The sequence below is a fragment of the Heteronotia binoei genome, chromosome 5 (assembly GCF_032191835.1).
Source record: "Heteronotia binoei isolate CCM8104 ecotype False Entrance Well chromosome 5, APGP_CSIRO_Hbin_v1, whole genome shotgun sequence".
Classification (NCBI taxonomy): domain Eukaryota; kingdom Metazoa; phylum Chordata; class Lepidosauria; order Squamata; family Gekkonidae; genus Heteronotia; species Heteronotia binoei.
This window is the reverse complement of record NC_083227.1, coordinates 107,730,853-107,749,836: the sequence shown is the minus strand read 5'-3', so window position 1 is coordinate 107,749,836 and position 18,984 is coordinate 107,730,853. Positions and strand designations below refer to the sequence as shown.

General features: G+C 43.4%; 1 protein-coding gene across 1 annotated transcript in view; it reads right to left on the bottom strand.

Annotated features, from left to right (window-relative positions):
* Positions 1-18,984, bottom strand: part of CACNA2D2 (calcium voltage-gated channel auxiliary subunit alpha2delta 2) — a 1,052,991-nt gene that overhangs the window by 853,856 nt on the left and 180,151 nt on the right. The gene's annotated exons all lie outside the window — the stretch shown is intronic.

The window sequence follows — 18,984 nt, the reverse complement described above, 5'->3', positions numbered from 1 at the left end:
AACTGGTCAACTTGCCACCCAGCTTTCATGACTTACCCAGGTCCAGCTGCTTGCTGCTTTACAACAGCACTCATCCCACAAAAACCAGTGTGGTTTAGTGCAGCTTCTGACTAGGATCTGGGAGACCCAGGTTTGAATCTCTATTATGGCTTTGAATCTTGCTGGGTTACTCTGGGTCTGTCACACACACTCTGCTTAACCCATTTCACAGGCTTGTTGTAAGGATAACATGGAGAAGAAAATAATGATGTAAGTTGCTTTGAGTCCCCATTGTGGAGAAAGACAGCATATAAATTAAATAATAAATATAGCTGTAGATGGCGGCAGATAAAAGGTTGGTTTGTGGACAGGAAGGAGAGGAGGAATCAGTGAAAGGAGAAGAAAATGGGGGCTGCTGGGAGGAGGGACAGAGAAAATGGTGTGGGGAAAGGTATATGTGGAAAAATAAGGTGCCTTATAGAAGTCCTTGTGGGTTCCTATAATATTTTCCCTTTCCCCCTTTTCTTTCTTTAGGTGGGAAGTTCCTTTTTCTTATTTATTTCATTGTCTGTCCCACCCAGCTGTTTAAATGTATATAGATATAAGCTGACCCAGTCTAGGGAACTGAAGAACCAAAAAATCCAAGAGAGGCTGATAGTAATTCAAAACAAACAAAATGCTTTATTCCACTTTTGAGGAGAAATGGTCAGGTAGGTATCAGTTTTGGATCTTGGCAGGGGAACAGGCAACAGGAAGGAGACAACTTTGTATAATTATAAACTAGGTTGGCCAGGTTCCTCCTGGCTGTCTGCAGGGGACGGAGGGTAGGGTGGCCAGATCTAGACTGAAAATCTTCTGGAGATTTGGGGATGGTGCCTGGGGAGAACAGGGACCTCAGTGGGTACAATGCCATAGAGCCCACCCTCCAAATGAACAATTTTCTCCAGGGGAACTGATCTCTGAGGTCTGGAGATGAGCTGTAATTCCAGGGGATCCCTAGGTCCAACCTGCAGGCTGCATCCCTATTATAAGCAGGGATCTGGACTTACCCTGGTCCCATTTGTGGCACTGCGGGGAGGAGTAAGGGGGAAGGCAGCCTTTTGCTGGGTGGAGGGGGCGGGGCCAGGCCAAGTGCGGGAAGCAGGAGCCTGTCCCAACCTGATGCTGGCCCTGTGGGCTGTCTCTGGGGTGGGTCGGAGGGCAGGGGCAGCCAGCAGCTACTTAGGACACAGTGTCGCCTCCTCCTGCCCTCTTTGGCCATCGGATTGCTTGGCCCACCCTCCCAGCTCTTTGTTTATGTGGTTTTTTAAGGGGTTTCATATGGGTTGTCTTCTTGATTTTCTTGTAACAACTTGGCAGTATTAGCATGGGGTTGGATTCATTCTCTGGAAAATCGACCTGCGTCCCCTCTTCCAGAGCGTGGAGATCCCCTTAAGGGATCTTGGCATGAGGGGCAACTGATGTCTGGAGGATTACCCTCATGCTCAGGTGGCAGGGGAGACCACCCTTGGGCTTCCGCCCTAGCAGAATCCCTAACCTGCCATACCAAGGTGACCAGTGGAGCATCGACTGGCAGGCGGGTCAATCGATGAGTGGGATCCTTACCCCATGCTGTGTCAAGGCTTACCACAGTGTAACCAATAAAGTTGTGGCTAATTTTATTCCACTTTTTCTGAAAATTGTGTGCTTGTGTATTCTTTCAGCTGAAACTGTAATTTAAACTAGAATGTGTTGGTGGGGAGGAATTTTTACTGGGGTGCCTGCCTTGGCCCCTCCCCTTGATGCTGGAGCCACAAACAACAGATAGTCTGTCACCACAAAGTTGCTGTTTTGTTTTACAGACAGGTCTTTAAAACTATAGAGAGAAATCCCTGCTTAAATATACATATTCAGGCATAAGCTTCTTTGTTTCAAAAATACTTAAGTTTGTGAAGGCAGGAACATACACACGTCCAATTTTTCTTCTTAAATACTTGACAGCCCTTTTACTAGGAGCTATTTCCTTCAGAGAAAGCCTACTTGTCCCACTTTCCTATTTCAGAATACTCCCTCAATCCTTGACTCTGTTTAACTGAACTTCACCCTTCAAACTGCCACTGTCAACTGTCACTCTTAACTGCCACTCTCAGCTGTAGAATTCCATCTGAATCTCCTGTCAATCAAGGTTCTCAGGTTGGAATAACACACTAACCATTTGCTGTCCATTATAGTTCCCTACAGGGCAACTGGGCCCAATAGCTGGTAGTGTACAACTGGGCCATAGTTTTCCTAGGTAGAAGAAGAAGAATTGCAGATTTATACCCTGCCCTTCTCAGAGTTGCTTACAATCTCCCATATCTTCTCCCCCCCCCACAACAGACACCCTGTGAGGTGGGTGGAGCTGAGAGGACTCTCACAGCAGCTGCCCTTTCAAGGACAACCTCTGCCAGAGCTATGGCTAATTTAAGGCCATTCCAGCAGGTGCAAGTGAAGGAGTGGGAAATCAAACCCGGTTCTTCCAGATAAGATTCCACGCACTTAACACTACACCAAACTGGCTCTCCAAGGGACAGGCTGCCAAAGGGAGGAAAGGAAGGAAAGCAGGAAAAGGGAGGTTGGCTTGTGGGTAGGAATGAGAGAAGAAAGCAAGCAAAGAAGAGACACTACAGGGGATTAAGAGGAGGAACAGAGAAAATAGTGAAGAGGGGGTGAGATGCCCCTCCTCACAATCCTTGCAGGTTCCCCATGCTTGGAGAAACTTGGAGTATGCTTGGAGAAACTTTTCTCTATTACTATTTCATATAGTTCAAAACATAGTACTGATACTGAAATTACATTCTATAACTGTCCTGTCATTTATACCCCCAAGTACTACCTATCCCCTTCTCTCTCATCAATTAAAACACAAGCCCATAGTTTCTGTCCTAAAAGAATCCTCATCACTACACTTGGAGACAGGCATAGGAAACCCAGACATCCCAGTGGAATAAACCCAGGCGGACAGTGGCAGAGCACGGGGAGGCAGGCAGGCAGATGGCGGTGGGGTGCGGGAAGAGGGGATGCCTCATGGCACCCCTAGGCCAAATAGCACCCAAGGAGGCTGCCTACTTGGCCTACTCCCACGCACCGGCCCTGAGTATATCCTCTCTTTGACTCTGCTGTCAGGTCCTGCTTCTTCTGTGGCCTCTGATCCAACCAGGACTCAAAGAAGATAGAATTAGCAAATAGCAGCATCCTGTGCTTGTGATTTTTCATACTCTTGCATGAATAGGCTAGAACTATTACTGAAAATGAAACACCTGAGTTCTTTTTGGGAAAGGGGAAAAGGGAAGCATAGTATGTGCCAAATTAAAATGTGGTGTAAATGTATGGAATTTTGAGCACAGCCAAATTCAAAATGCACAAAGTGATTGCGGCATCTCCTATGGGAGTGTCTATCTACAGGAAGAAGCACATACCTGTGAAACAGGGAAAGTAATAAACAGAATACAGTTTAAATTTGGAAGGTGGAGCTGAGGCTGCAACTAGACAGTTCCTTTCTACATGTCAAGGATTCACAACTTGCTTGCAAAAAGAGATAAATCTGGCCACCCTGAAGGTCAGTTGTTGGTTGTTCCAGACAGGATGATTCATTGTCACCCTGCACATTAAGCAGATAGTAAGATAAGATCACAAGGTGTTAGGGACAATGTTATATGGTCTCTGGTTCAAAGCATTATAAAACAAACCTGTCAGAAATCAGTGCAGGAGAAAAACATCAGCTCACACTGTCATTCTTTGCATTTCTAAAATAAAGCATAGAACTCACTAACCTTAGAAAATGGACTGGAGAATCTCTGGCTTTCAACCTCCAAAAAGCGATCAACAGCTGTTGCACACACTGCAGTGAAAGAATGTGTGGAATAAATTGCTCCCTGCCTATTCCTCTGAAATGCCCTTGGCTCTCTGAAATCTTCTCCCCAAAGCGCCTGCAAGTGCCTTATTGAAACCTGAATGTGATCTTTTTATTTCAGCTTTAAAAGAACCTGCACCTACCTCGAAATGAAGATGTCAGCTAATGGCTTGCTAGTCACCAAATGCCAAGAGAACGATGGTTGAATCTAACAATACATTATTATAGGAAGAAAAAAGTGACATATTTCTACATAAAGTCCAGAATCTAGAGGTCTCTATGTCCATTTGTTCTTTTTTTGTGGGGGAGGGGGAAGCAGAGATGCTTCCCTTCTGACTATATCTCCTTGTGATAGGTCAAATGCTGTTCTGGAGGACCAGCTCCAGGTGAGTTTGGAAGAAGCACAAAGGGGGCAAAAAAAGTAGGCTACTATATATTTTAACTTTTCAATGATCCAGTGATTTCAAAACTACCGCCTCCCTTTAACCAGTGCAGTATCTACTGTGCAATGATAGCACACCACAGATCACATGACCAGATCAGATGACAGAATTTGTATCAAAATTTGTAAAAAAAAAATTGTGTAGCACCAATTATGTAGTTTTAATTGCTTAATTGTTTAAGTTTATCATTTTAAAAATTGTAATCTGATATTGTTGTTTTAAAATGATTGTTAGCCGCCCTGAGTCTACTTGTGAAGAGGGTGGGATAAAAATCTAAAGTAAATAAATAAATAATACAAACAGCCACTGCATTGCAGGAGTCATTTGCACAGCTGTGCTAGCAATAAGTAAGCATGGCATATAACAGAAGGGCTTGGAAGATTGGTGGGAATGAGAAAAGCATGGAAACAGAAAGGAACCTCTCATTATATTAAGTTATGAGATTAGCTCCATTTCTTTATGGGTGCTACATACTCTTCCCTTCTTGTGGAAAATCCTACATCCATACCACAACTAGGCATGTGGAGGTAATGCTAGCTAGCATCACTGGATCTCTAGAGGGGCCTAGCATAGTAGGATATCATCCATTGAAGGTTTTTGAACATCTGCTGTTACCGTATGTTCACTTAAGTTCCAAAGCAAAAAAACCAGAGCAAGAAAAAAAGTTGCTTCGTAGTGTTATGCTAATATTATATCTCACACAAAGGTAGCCATATGCAGCAGGGGGCTAGAAGATTCCCCAGATAACTGTGTATAAGTACGAAAACTACCCTTGTGAGACAATCCATCACCAAATTGTAGCAAGCATTGCACTTATAGAAAGAAGTGCAAAAGAGAAAGAAAGAGAGAATAGTACATTTTATTAGCCCTTACTAAGTCATTCTGATGGGATAAGAATTTGGTAAAAAGGTGTAATAGGAAGAAGCACCTATAAAGAATGTGTAGCAGTCCTGGGAGAAAACGCTGTGACAGCTAAAAGGTTGTAACAATAACCAATGTAGACTGAATAGCTAAACATTAGTCCTATTGATTCCCGATCCCCCCTTCATATCTCTTAAAAGAGACTAAGAGTCTGCCTAGCATACAGCTGCCATCATAAACCTTCTTAAATCAAACTGCGCTGCTTCATTATAGCTTGTCATCTGATCAGGGAAATCACTTGTCATGGAAATTTTCTTTTCCACTTAACAACTTCAAACTCAATTTGATTGTTTCACTTAGCAGGTTAATACACTGGCCTTTTGTCTCAGAAGGTCTCTGAAGGTACAAATGAAAGGAATTCATAGGCTCCATCTTCAACCACAGCACAAAAATCTACATTTCCTGCTACAATTTCAAGTTGTTGGGTTCAGCAACACTTTCATATATGAGACCTCATGAGACCTCAACCCAAGTGTGAGGTTGTTGGGAATTTAGGCAGACACCAATATTTATGGCTGAATGGGAGGAGGATTCAACAAAGTAACAGTGAAACTGGTAAAACTGAACAAAGGGAAACTTTAATCTTCATACAAAATGCAATACTGTCCCAAGGCTATGATCAGATGAGCACTTTGATCCAAAGTCCTTGCTGTTTCCTTCTGGATTTAAAGCTCATGATCAGACAGCAACATCTGCTTCCTGTTCCCCAGCCATCGGCACCCCATTCTGACCTGTCTTCAAATTGGAGTTATTAGGCACCAGGGGAAATCTGGTCTTTACAGATATCACATTTCTGGATGTCTGAACTGCCCTGTTGTGAACTCAAGCTGGTTGGGAACTGTATACCTTCCCATCTGTTTCTACCTCCCCCCCCCCTTTTTTTTGATCAGGTAGCAATGTGCGTATAAGTGCACCCCTGGGTATTCAATCACCACTTTTGCATTTCTGCACCCAACAGTCTGTCAGGATTGGGAGTTCCCAGGGGAATTGTTTTTGAGCTTTCCGGTTTCTTGGGGTTGGAACATCATGGAAATAGTCCCTTGTTAGGCTCCTATATCAGCAGGGAGCCTGGGAGAGGCTGGCAACCCTACTCCCCATCCCACTTTCCCTCATACAAATTGTGTTAGAAAAAGGGCTGTTGTTTGAGAGCATCCCATAATCTACACAACAGTAAATGTACTGAAGTCAATGGGGCTGCTCTCATGTAAATGTGTATGATGCTTACACTTCCCTTCCCCATGTATTTCAAGGAAGTGAAGGAGAGAGAGGGGCTAGAGTACTTGACAGAGTGACTTTGGAGCTGCCAGAAAGGAGACAGACTTTGGATACATGCTTATTTGCATGCATGAAAGAACAAACAAACAAAAAGATGTCCCTGGACTGCCCACTCCATGGTTACCAACCAGCAACAATCTGAACAGTCAACCAAAGAGTGATCATGTACTGAGGCAAGTTAAAGGTGGCATGTTTGGACAAATCTCTCCAGAACAATTAACACTGAACATAAGAGAAGCCATGTTGGATAAGGCCAATGGCCCATCCAGTCCAACACTCTGTGTCACACAGTGGCTAAAAAACCCAGGTGCCATCAGGAGGTCAATAAGTGGGGCCAGGACACTCGAAGCCCTCACACTGTTGCCCCTCCCAAGCACCAAGAATACAGAGCATCACTGCCCCAGACAGAGTTCATCAATACGCTGTGGCTAGTAGCCACTGATGGACCTCCAATGATGGCCACTGGATAATATAGAGGAATGGCCAGATCACACCAAGCCTGTTGTCTGATGGCAGCTAATTTAACTACAAGATAGGGGAGGATCATGCTTCACATATTGCTGCAGATGCCTCTTTTAAGGTGCCTTTTTTTCAAGAACATTTTTGCCTCTGTATGTCCCCCATATTGTCTAAACAGAATGCCCCTTTTCAAGGAAGCAAATATGTTACCAAAGAGAGGGGGGCAGCTTTTTGGCTCAGAGAGCTCTAATGGATTTTTGTGTGTATGCTTTTAAATCAAACATTATTTCACTGTAAAACAGCACAGAGCAAAAAAAATACCTTTCATTCTTACTACACAAAAATATTTGACTGAAAACTTGTGTCTGTAAATTGAGACTCCTTACAAATGATGTTCCTAATGCTCCAGTAGTTCCACTACTTGTTTAAATCCTTGTAATATAGACTTATTCCTCCAGCTACTCAACTGCTCCCTCTTGCAATGGGTCTTTAACTTTCTAGCAACCCCAATAAAATAGTTACACTACAAATCAGTTCTTCTCTAATTGGTTTAGAAACCAGCAGGTCTTTTTGCTTCTAAATGGCTGATTAATTGCTAACCTGCACAGCACAAAACTGCAATTTGCCTGCCTCTCTCCATCTATGTAACTGAATAGGCACAGTTCTTGTGTATGAGAGACATCAGAAAAACAGATGCAGCCATAGGTTTCCCAGGTTATTCATGGTATTGGCAAGGATTTGCATTCTAGCCAAAACCTAACTGGTTAGTAGCCTTCCCAGAGAATCTTCTCAGGAGATGGAACAGGGGAGTTTGTTAACAGCATTTTTAAAAAGAAGAATAAATATACGTATCAATCTTAAGCAGTGTTTGGCAGGGAGATGGAGCTCATTTAGTTTTCAATTTCTGAATGTAGTTGTTACCAAGCAAAGGCCTGGACATTAAAACTAATTACTTCCTTCACCACCCTTCTTTCTTCTAATCAAATTGAGAAACATACAAGATAAAGAATTCAGATCAAATAGAGAGAATTAGAAATCAGCACAAAGCTGGACTAATGCAGTTTTTCCTGCCATTTCCCCCTTAATTTGTTTATTTGCAAACTTTTTCAGGCAGCTGAGTCTCAAGCCATTATAATCCTGATTTTGTCCTATTTTACTCTATTGCTGGCAATTGATTTCAATTAACATTTTCATTCCTCTGCCCATGGAAAATAACCACTTGGCAATTGAATTGCTCAAGTTTAACACACAGTAGTTGCTTACTCTCAACCTGGCATCTGGGGGAAAAAGAATCCCCAAGCATTAAAGCAAGAAGTTTCAAGTCATTCTGAATGTGAAAGTAGACTTCAGCAATAACTGCACAAAACAGAAGGCAATGTGAGTTATAGCACAGAGAATGGAGTTTAATAAACTGCTAGAGATTGGGCTATTTATGTGAAGGACTGAGTGTGGATTTAAAGCAAAAAGCACTGTGAAAAGAAAGTGCAAAATGCAGTCATTTTGATTGTGTAGTCTTTGAAACACGTTTTGCATAAGTAGACACAATTATACTAGCCAAAGGGTCAAAATTATTTCACTCTTCCCTGGATGTTTGCTATGCAAGCATTATACATACACTAGAGAAGTATACCCAAAATTCTATCTCTGTCCCTTAACTTCACACTCATCCATCATTGGTGCTTCCTGACCAACATTTATTTCCACAGATTATTCAGTGCACCATAATTAAGACCTACAAATATCCCCATGTTTTCCCATTCATTAAAGTACACTGAAGTCAATGTGACTCTGTTTAAGATTGCACTATTGGTTCATGGGAATTAAATTCTGTGGCAGGCAGACTCTCACCCTGCTCTCTGTGGATCACACCCAATCCAGTGAGCAGTAGGGGAGGGGGAGGAGGGATGACACTGCTAGCACCATGATGCTTCATGGTATTTACCACAGAGATTGGAGAAATTTCTAGAACATGGCTGGGAGCGCAGTTTGATGTCACTTCTGAGATCTCAATGTCAGCAATGCTTTCTCTTCTAAGGCTGCATCCCCCAATAGCTCTTGGGGATCTCAGGTATGGGCCTGGCAAACCTAGCATAGAAGGATGTAACTCTGTTTTGGATTGCATCATTAGTTCGTAGGAATTCAAATGGAATACATGAAGACATCTTGTTAGAGAAGCAAAAGAGAAGCTACACTTCTTTCAGGGTTAGAATTCTTTGTTAAAATGCAATAAATTCACAATAGAATAAAATTTGGTATGCTACCAGCTGGCCTCCCATGCATAACAACCATTCCCAAAATATGAGTACACAGTCTGAAAATTGCATAAAATCCTAGTTTTGGACAGGTTTCTATAACCTGGTTGAAATACCTGTGATATCTGCTCTATAAGCATATCCTATAAAAACAAAACAAAAAAACAAAAGACCACCATCACAGCAGTCATTACTTTCTATTTTTAATAGTCTTTAAAGCACCACTGGAATCCTATTTTATTTAGCAGTGATAAAGGGCAGTAGGAAAAGACCAGGAAAATCACTGAGTAATCAGAGGGCAAAAAACTCTTGAAGGATAAAAAGATTCCTCCAAGAGGGGGAAAGAAAATAAAGTATTCTTTACCAAAGTGTAGAACTGAAATTCAAATTTAAAATCTAGATTTTGAAACTGAATTCTATTATTCAGAGTAACTTCAGTTCATAGTACATGTTGATTTACTCAGCAGACTTCAGGACCCCTTCCCGTTTTTCTGATCTATGCCAGCTAAGATTCATCTGACAAACTTAAATTGAATTTTTGTGGGTTTTAATGGGTTTAATTTTAACTTGATAGTTAATTTGTTTTGATCTTTATTGTTATAAATGTATATATTGTTAACCACACGGGTAAATTTTTAAGTTGAGAAGCTGTATTGAAATATGTTAATAAACAGACATTGTTACTTCTTGTTTCATTCCAGTAAATAGAGTTGGCACAATATCACCAGCCCAGGATTATACAGTTGCTTACAAGGACCCATGTTGCCATGTCCTAGCTCTCCCAAGGTATGCTCTACCCTAACATACCTTCCTCCTTCTCTTTGCCTTCCTCTTCTTCCCTGGTGGCCCATCTCTCTTTCTCTGGCTCATCCTCGGCGTCATTGGCAGTCTCCATGGCCTGCCAGACCCCTTTGTGCTTCCTTTCCCCCTTCCTTTATGGATCCAATGCTGCTCTCTCCCCTTAGGCCAGGCTCTGTCCATTCCTTCTCCACCTCCCACTCCTTAGCCGACTCTTCCCCTCCATCATTCTGCCCTAGCTGAAGCCACACAGGACCAGAGCACCAGTGTTCCCTTATCCAGCCTGTTTGTATTAGTCACTGTCATCATGTCTAAGAAGTGTAAAAATTTGTACCTTTAAGTGTGCTGTGCCAGAAGGCAATTACCTAATTAGATACAAGGTTGATTAGTCTCACCTATATAGTATTCAATTGACAGTAGATCACCAAGATCTTAGTTCTGACAACGTCATCTAGATGTGAGTTATCTGACAGCTCTAATTAGATCCTGTTTGGGATTGGCTAACTAATTAAGACTGTTAATGGTAACAACTAGAATACAATCTGATCTGAAGCCATACCAGGGAAAGCTTCTTTATCACCTGGTAAGGAGAGGGAGCTATGTCCAACTGTGTCATGGGCCTGACCAAGGAGCATCGTGAGTTAAGACTCAGGGTAAGCAGCCAGGAGATATTGTACAGTTAAGTGTAGGAGGTAAGTTGACTAGCTGCCAATAGTCTTTTGTTTTGAGTGTTTCTCTTCTCTTTACACTGTTATATCTTATGTTTGTTTTATGTCTTTTTATCTTTCCCTTACACTTTTGGAAATAAAGCCATTTATATTTTTGTACAATTTAACGTAGTGTCTTGCAGACCGTTAACCATTTAAAGCCCACCAGACCATAAGAGCCTTTAAGGCAAAGGTTTGCAAATTATAAGTTATTTTCTGTTGTTTTTCTTCTCCCCCCCCTCCTAGGTCTGAAGGGGCATAGCCCAAACCCATTCAACCTGTTTGACACAGCCCTCCCCCCCATCTGATCCCTCCATGTAGACCAAGGCTGGCTGGGCATACTCTTGAACTCTGCGGGGCCATTTGTAGGGCCAGTGTAGGTCCTGTTAGCAGCCTGAAATTCTGGGCAGCAATCCACCAAGGCAACTCTGATGCTCAGTCAGCCCAAGCTGCTCTGCTTCCCCCACTGGTTGTTTGTGTGGCTGCAGCACACTTCTCCTGAGGGTCCTACTCAGCACTCAGTGCAGCCTCCAATGGTTCAGGAGTGCTTCTCAACCACCCCATGGATTGTCTGACTGTGACCTGTAATCTACACATTAAAAAAAAAATTAAATAGCATTCTTAAATTTTGTAAGCCAATGAAAGTCTTTGGGTTGAGCATGCAAGGTAAAAAGGTCAAATAAAAGATACACGAACATGAAAAAAATGTAAAAGCTTTAACAGTAATAATAGCATTCACTGACCCCCCCCACCCCCTTCTGAGCTAAATGAACCCTTCAGCCTGTGGCATTATACCTTTACCTCCTTCAAGGTTTTTCTTTGCCAGCTGCTGCCCTTGTATCTATAGTAAATGTCTGTGAATACACCCCGTTCTGAACTCTGGCTTGAGGGGGCCAAGAAAGGCAGTGATGACAAAATCGAAGCTGGCATCTTTGCAGCCTAAAGTCTAACAGAACATTCCCCTCTCACTTCTGTTTACCATTCTCTCTTCCTAGCAACCAACAGCATACAACTTAGGAGAGGGCACAACAGAGTAAATGCTAGAAAAGCAAGGGATGGGACAAGTAAGAGCACCTGGAGCAGGGGGAAGCTAAAGCCAACCATATGTCATTTAGTGGAAATTTTTTATTTATTGTAATTTTTAACAACTTACACAAAATAAGCAACAAAACAATACCCAATAGGCCATTTCAAGCCACACTTTCTCAAAGACCTAATAAAAACGGGGGAGGGGAGGGGGGAGTGAAAAAATAAATTTAAAAAGATTAATCCAGAACAAGAGATGGGAAGCAAGCAAAAGGAGAACTGGGAGAGAGAAACAGGTCAGCACAGCACTAGTGAAAGAAGATCAACTTCATTAATTAGATGAACTTCTATCAAATAAGCATTCTAGCATAACACATTCCAGCACTCCCTCTGTCCACTGTTCAGTAGTAGGAATATGGCAAGATTTCCTGTGTTCAAGTGTTATAGAAGGACAGCTGCAGCCAAAATGTCCAAGAAGGCTAAATGTGAAGGTTAACAAATATATCGTGGCATACCTTTCATAATCCAGAACCTACATCACTTGCATGAATTGTTACATTCACCAGCAAAATTTATACCCCAAATTAGAAACATCAATTATAGGGGGTTATTCATCATAGTGTGTTGTATGCAGATAGCAACAGATTTTTCACTCATTTTTAAAACTCTCTTGGTATAGTATGGTGCCTAGTTGTTTGTACCTGGATAAAATGACTGTTGAAGTATCAACCTCTCTGATGATGAACAGCCCTGTTAAATCCATAATTTATTATATTTACAAAACATCCAGGATAATGAAACAGAGGTTTAAGTCCCACAGAATATTTGTGCAAGCAAAAGTATATGCACTCATGGAGCCAGGGCTTTTTTGGTAGAAAAAACCCAGCAGGAACTCATTTGCCAATTAAACCACACACCCTGTTGCCAAGCCAGCTGGAACTGCGCTCCTGTGCATTTCTGCTCAAAAAAAGAGCCCTGCAAGGAGCCTACTTTCTTGCCTCTCCTCTCCTGCAGCAGCCTAAAATGCCCCTGGAAATCACAGTCCTGGGTATCTCCTGTCCCTAAAGAGTAAGATCGGGGAGGGGGGAGGGTCAAATGCTTCAGGACCAGGGAAACAGCCAAGTGGCATTGTGTGCATGCATATCCCTCCACCTGCAGAAATACTTTGGGGGATCTGAGACATAATCTGGAAATACATAAAATAAAATGAAATATATGAGACCAAAATACTCCTCCTGCCAAAAATCAGTGATTTAAGGGCAAACCCAGTAATACAGACATCTGTAAAAGCCACCCATGTTAGGAGGCAAGTATGCTTGTTGGGGGTGGGGGAGATCTCTGTTGAAACAACTAAAGTCAGATGTCCAGTTTTATGTCCACAAAAAATGGACAAAGTGTTTTTTTCTGAAAGCTGAAAACAACATAAATAATGAAACCACACAGTCCTCTTATAGAATACATTGTCATGCAATTACAGAAAGCAAATAATTCCTGAAATTCAACAAAGCTCCCACAATCAACTGAGATAGTGAACAGACACATTTGCCAAACCACTTTGTATCACCAGTCTTCTTCTGCGAAGTCAGCTCCATGACATGAACTGAATCTGACTACTCCACTCAACAAAGTGCAGACTCTCCATCTGATGAATGGATCCTTCGTTGGTCACTCCTTGTGTAGGTGGAAGGCTCAGCGCTTAGCTGAGCAGAAAGTTGGGGTCCAACTGCATATGTGCAAAAGGTATGAACATAAACATATACCTGATTTTTATTATTTGCATTGTGTGTGTGTGCACGAACACACACCCATGCCTGGAATTCATGGTGACCTCTGGTGACTCCTACTTGGTCATGGAGGATGTTCAGAGAGGCTGCCTCCTGACTCTGGCATTTTCTGGAGGTCTGCCATCTAAATACTTGCCAGGGTTGGCCCTGCTTAGCTTCTGAGATCTGAGAAGATCATGCTTGCCTGGGCTATCCAGATCAGGGCATTAGTTGGTTTTTCAAGCTGCTCTAAATGTTAATATTGTTTAAAGGGATCTTAAAATGTTAAGGCAAATAGACTTCAATGTCCCACAACTCTTTAAAGGAGTTCACTGCCTCAGCTTCAGATTAACCCATTGGAAACTATAATGTCCACCACCAGCATTCAATATTACCTTATCATGAAGAAAAACAAATCACAGTAATGATGCAGATTAGGTAGACTCTGAATGTTATCATCCAACAGCTTTTCTGTTATTGGTGGAGTGAATAGAGGCTGCATTAATTCATTGGTTCATTACCTCTTTTTTTATTTTATCTGTTCTTCTGGCACAGAAGGCAGGTACAAGCAAAAAGTCTTACAAAGAAATTGGAGCAGCAGAACTCCACATGACCTACATTCATACCATTAAGACAGTACATCCTAATTAGAAAATGCTCCTCCTCCTAAACCCTGGGATACCTTGAGCTATAAGCACTGCTTCCTATTACTGTTCACACAGTGGTTTGGAAAGTGCTTCCAATGTACTTAAAAATTAATTTACAAAAACAAAACACAGTGCTCATTAAGACAGCAAAATAAGACTCAGGTTCTAAAATACTACCTAATCCTAGAAGCCTCATTAACTATACCTGCACAACTTCAATGCCCCAAATGCCAGTTTGTTCCCCTGCCCTGCACATAAACATATGACCACCCATTCTATTTCTCCATCTTGTTCCTACACATTGTAGTGAAACTGCAGAGAACCATTGTCATCTCAAGGAGTCAGGTGTTCCACATTTGTACTTGAGTTTCACATTTATACTTGAGTTGCCTTGCAGACCCAAACACTTGTCTCTGCTTTGCAGGTAGCTCTGATGTACTGAATTAGGAATATGTGTTTATATCTGGTACAAGAGTAACAGGAGTATCAGGAAAGCATACATCCAGGATAGGGTTGCCAGGTCCCTCGCTGTTATGGTGTGGGGATCTGGGGGCATTCTAGGGGTGGACAAGACATCACAATTATGTCATGTTGAAGTGGCATCATTGCATTCGGGATGTCACACAGTGATGTCCCTGTTTGGGGGAGGGACTTCTGAGTCCTGCCCCCTCAGGCATGTCAGGACTCACTGGATTGGCTAGGCTGGGGGGGAGGAGTTGGAAGGGAGATTGTACAGCCATGGCAGCCTCCTGCCATGCCAAGTATGCTGCCACACCTCCCCCTGCATGGGACCTGCAAAATAAGCCCTAGGTAAATCCAAGGGTTGCCAGCCCCTATGCCCAAGCTTTTGAGGGCTTTGATCCACTGCTGGATCTCCTGAAGGGATTTGGGATGAAGGTTTGCAGGGGACACACCCAGTTCAGGGCTGTCAAAGGACCTTCACTTCAAGTGGCAGAGGATACCACCAGTGGCTTCTGTCCAGATGGGATCCTTCATACTGCCATCCCAAGGTATCTCCAGCAGATGGGGTGACAACATACCAGCCAGCCCATGCTACACTAAGGCTCTTTCAGCAGTAACAAATAAAGTTGTGGCTTATTCTAATCTAACACTTACCTGATTGTCTTGCTTACAAACTAGAGAGCTAATCTTGCTATCCCCTACCTCCTCCCTTGGAACTGGGCCCACATTATCTATTATCTATTTATCTGTTGTTGATGCTTGACAGATACCACTGCTAAGTTGGCCTTGGGAGAGTGAGATGTGTCACCACTGTCAAGGTCAGTTATGTAAGATTACAAGCAGTAGCGAAATTAATAAGTCTTAAAATAGCATATAAAGCCTCAGGAATAGCCATGAGACTGAAACCTCAACACAGACTGAAACTAACAAAGAGTGCTGTGCAGTTGGCCAGTTCCAGGGGTCTGGCATTCTCCAGGAGTTCCAGGGGTCTGGCATTCCCAACAGCTGAAGGGACACAAGCATATTATTTTCCTGCATTGATTCTTCTGCAGATGTGGACTACTTAAGCCACTTAAGCGACTTTCTTTCACTATTTGTGTTCTGATTGCCTCAGTATCCCTTAGAGGAAAAGAACCATAGCCCTTCGGCAATACACACATCCCCTCTTCAAACATCACCTAAAGTCCAGAAGTCAGGGAACTGCAAACTCAGTCCTTGTTTGTAATGATCGCAGAAGACTTGTGACCCATTCTTTAGTTTGACATACACACCTGTTTCAAGGTCTGCACCCTCTTTGAGGGACTTGGTCTTCCACATTTGCCTTGAGAAACTTGCTCTCCAATTCAAAAATGCCTATAGCTCCCCAACTACTTTGAGATTTTGGATCTGAGGGCAGCCAGAGTTACAGGTGAAGATTCCAGGACAACTGTTTTCTTGAGAAGAAGAGTGTGTCTATTGAAGAAGAGAAAGAGACATCCTGTTGCTGGGTTATTTCTCAGATCAGCTTTTGGAAGATAAGTTACAAAATTTGTCTTAATTCCTTGAATTTTTTCAACAAGGTTCCATCTACCATCTATGACACCTAGCTGAATAAATTCTAGATTGAGTATCTTCCTGATTAAAACAAACAACCCCACCCCCAATTTATTGCAATTTATATGCCAGTCTGCCTGGAATTGCAATTATTTAACACAAAATTATTGCTGGTTAGTAATTGATTTAAATATCTGTGCTTTCCTTACGTCCACAATTCTTTCTCTCCTTGTAAATAAACCCTAATGCTTAAAATGCTATAGGAGAAATTACATAAAATGTACTGCAAGTGAAGGCAAAGAACCTGAAAAGTTTAAAAGGGTATGAAGTACATGTAAAAAAGGAGAAAGTGAGATAAGACCCTATGCAATTGAGATATAAGGAGAGGGGAAGCTGGTAGGGCCTTGTGAAAATAACCTTATCTTTAAATTATAGAGGCACCACTAAGATTAGCCAGCTAGTGAAAGATTCCTGGAACAGAGTGCCTCACCTCTGCTATGAAAGGATAGAAAACAAGTACTTAGATGGTGTACAGAAAACTAAGAGGATCCCTGATAAACTAAATTGTGGAAGAGTATGACAAAAATATACTTCCCAAAACCAGATAGCCCATTATGTAACCACAGCAGAAACTATACGGCACATCATCTACCATAGTTGTGTTTATTAGGAGGTATACTGGAAATGTTCTCAGTTAACTGGAATGTGGTGTAAAACAAAGTTTGAGTCTGGGAGCACCTTTTAGACCAATGAAGTTTAATTCTGGGTATAAACTTTCATGCACATACCCAGAATTAAACTTTGTTGATCTTAAAGGTGCCACTCGACTCAAACTTTGTTCTGTTGCTTCAGACCAACATGCCTACCCTCCTGGAATGGTATTATACATACATACACCCTTAACAAGATTATTATGAAGCTAATGTTGGAGCAAGAATCTACATAAACCCAGTCTGACAGCTACAGTATGACAGCTGGTGATCTAGCTGCCAGGCTAGGTCACAGTGACCTGATCAGCAGACCGGCTTGAGCCGGCAGAAGCCAAGTGATGCAATCTGCTGAGTCAGCACGGCCAGGATTGGCTGCTTGGACTATATATGATCTGTGTGTGCATCACACAGGTCTCTCCCTGTGAGATGGTGGTTAGGCGAAGCACTTTGTCCGTGGAGGTGATATTGTATAGACTGCACAAGAGAGCACTTGTCGTGTATATATGTTAATACACCTTTTGGCACTAGTTGCACGTGTCGGCCTGATTTTCTTTCCTGAAGCCCTGTGTCGGGCAAGTCATCTCCCTCACTCTGCTACTCCCGCTCCGACAGGGCTATGGGCCCAGGGCGGTTCCGCTGCGCGGAGGAGAGAGTTGCGAGTTGAGCTGACTGTGAGTTTGGAAAGAGCCGGAGGCGAGGAACGCCGGTGAAGGACACAGAAGCACCACCGTTCTCTGTTTGAGAGCCAGAGGGACGTCGGCAGCCAGCTGTGAGGAGGAGTCGGCACGATGGCTCAGCAACAGCTTGGAGTAGCCGTTGAGAAGCTCACCTCAGCCAACTACGCGGTGTGGAGCCTGAGAATGCAACACTACCTCAAGCGTGAAGGGCAATGGCTGTTCGTGAGTAACCCCCCTGCTGACTTATCTCCTGCCGAGACTGTGTTATCGGATAAGGCACTGGCCAACATAGTGCTATCTATAGGAGATGACCAGCTGGTTTATGTGCGAGGGAAGGACACTCCCAAGGCTGCCTGGGACGCGTTGAGTGCGGTGCATGTTAGCACCACTGCTGGTTCCCTCATGGCCTTGACAAGGAGGATGTTCCGCACCGTTATGCCGGCTGGAGGGTGTGTGAAAGATCACGTCAAACGGCTAACGGACTGTTTCGTTGAGCTGGAGGCAAGAGGCAAGACTGTAGCTCCAGACGACAGAGTGTACATTTTGCTGTCGTCGTTGCCACCTGAGTACACTCCCCTGATAACTTCTCTGGAGACGGTGGACGTAGCGACCCTGACCATGGAATACGTCTGTGCCCACCTGCTTGACTTCCAAGAGAGAATTGCGGCCGTGAGCTGTCCGGGGGTGTCGGCCGGGCAGCGTGCTGTTATCGGTGTGTCCGGGAAGACAGCCAAGAATGAGCCAGCTTTTGCTGCTGGCAGGCGTCCGAAGGTGGAGGAAGTGGAGCCGACTGCGTTTGCAGTCCGTCGCTGCTATGGATGCGGGTCGTCGCAGCACCTGCTCCGAGCTTGCCCTGAGAGGGAGAAGAGGCGGGGGCGTGTGCGGCGAGAGCGGAGGACCGCCAGCCCGTGTGAGGAAGCAACCCGGCTGGTCACGTCTGCAGTAGAGAGCACAGGGTCTGCTTGGATTTTAGACTCCGGGGCAACGAGCCATCTCTGCTGCGAGAAGGAGTTGTTGAAAAACATTGACAGTCCTGAGCATAAGTATGTGAGATTGGCTGATGGGACCACTGCCAATTCTGTTTGCTCAGGCAATGTGGAATTTCCTGCACTGAAATGTATGTTGCAAAATGTGTTGTATGTACCCTCACTGCAGTCTAACCTGTTGAGTGTTAGCACACTGTTTGACCAGGGATACCAGGTGAGATTTGAGAAAACCTGCTGCAAAATCCTGGGAGGTGGGGGAAAGTTGCTTGTGACAGGAAAGAGGGAAGGTAAACTGTATGTGGTCCAGAGTGATTGTGCCCAGGTGGCTCAGGTGTCGAATGAGCCCGTGCACAATAATTGTATACATTTGCTCCATAGGAGACTTGGGCACTGCGGATTTAGGGCGTTAAAGAAAACCCTGGAGCTTGTGCCTAGTTTGAAAGTAAATCCTTGCAAATGTTACTTGGATTGCCAG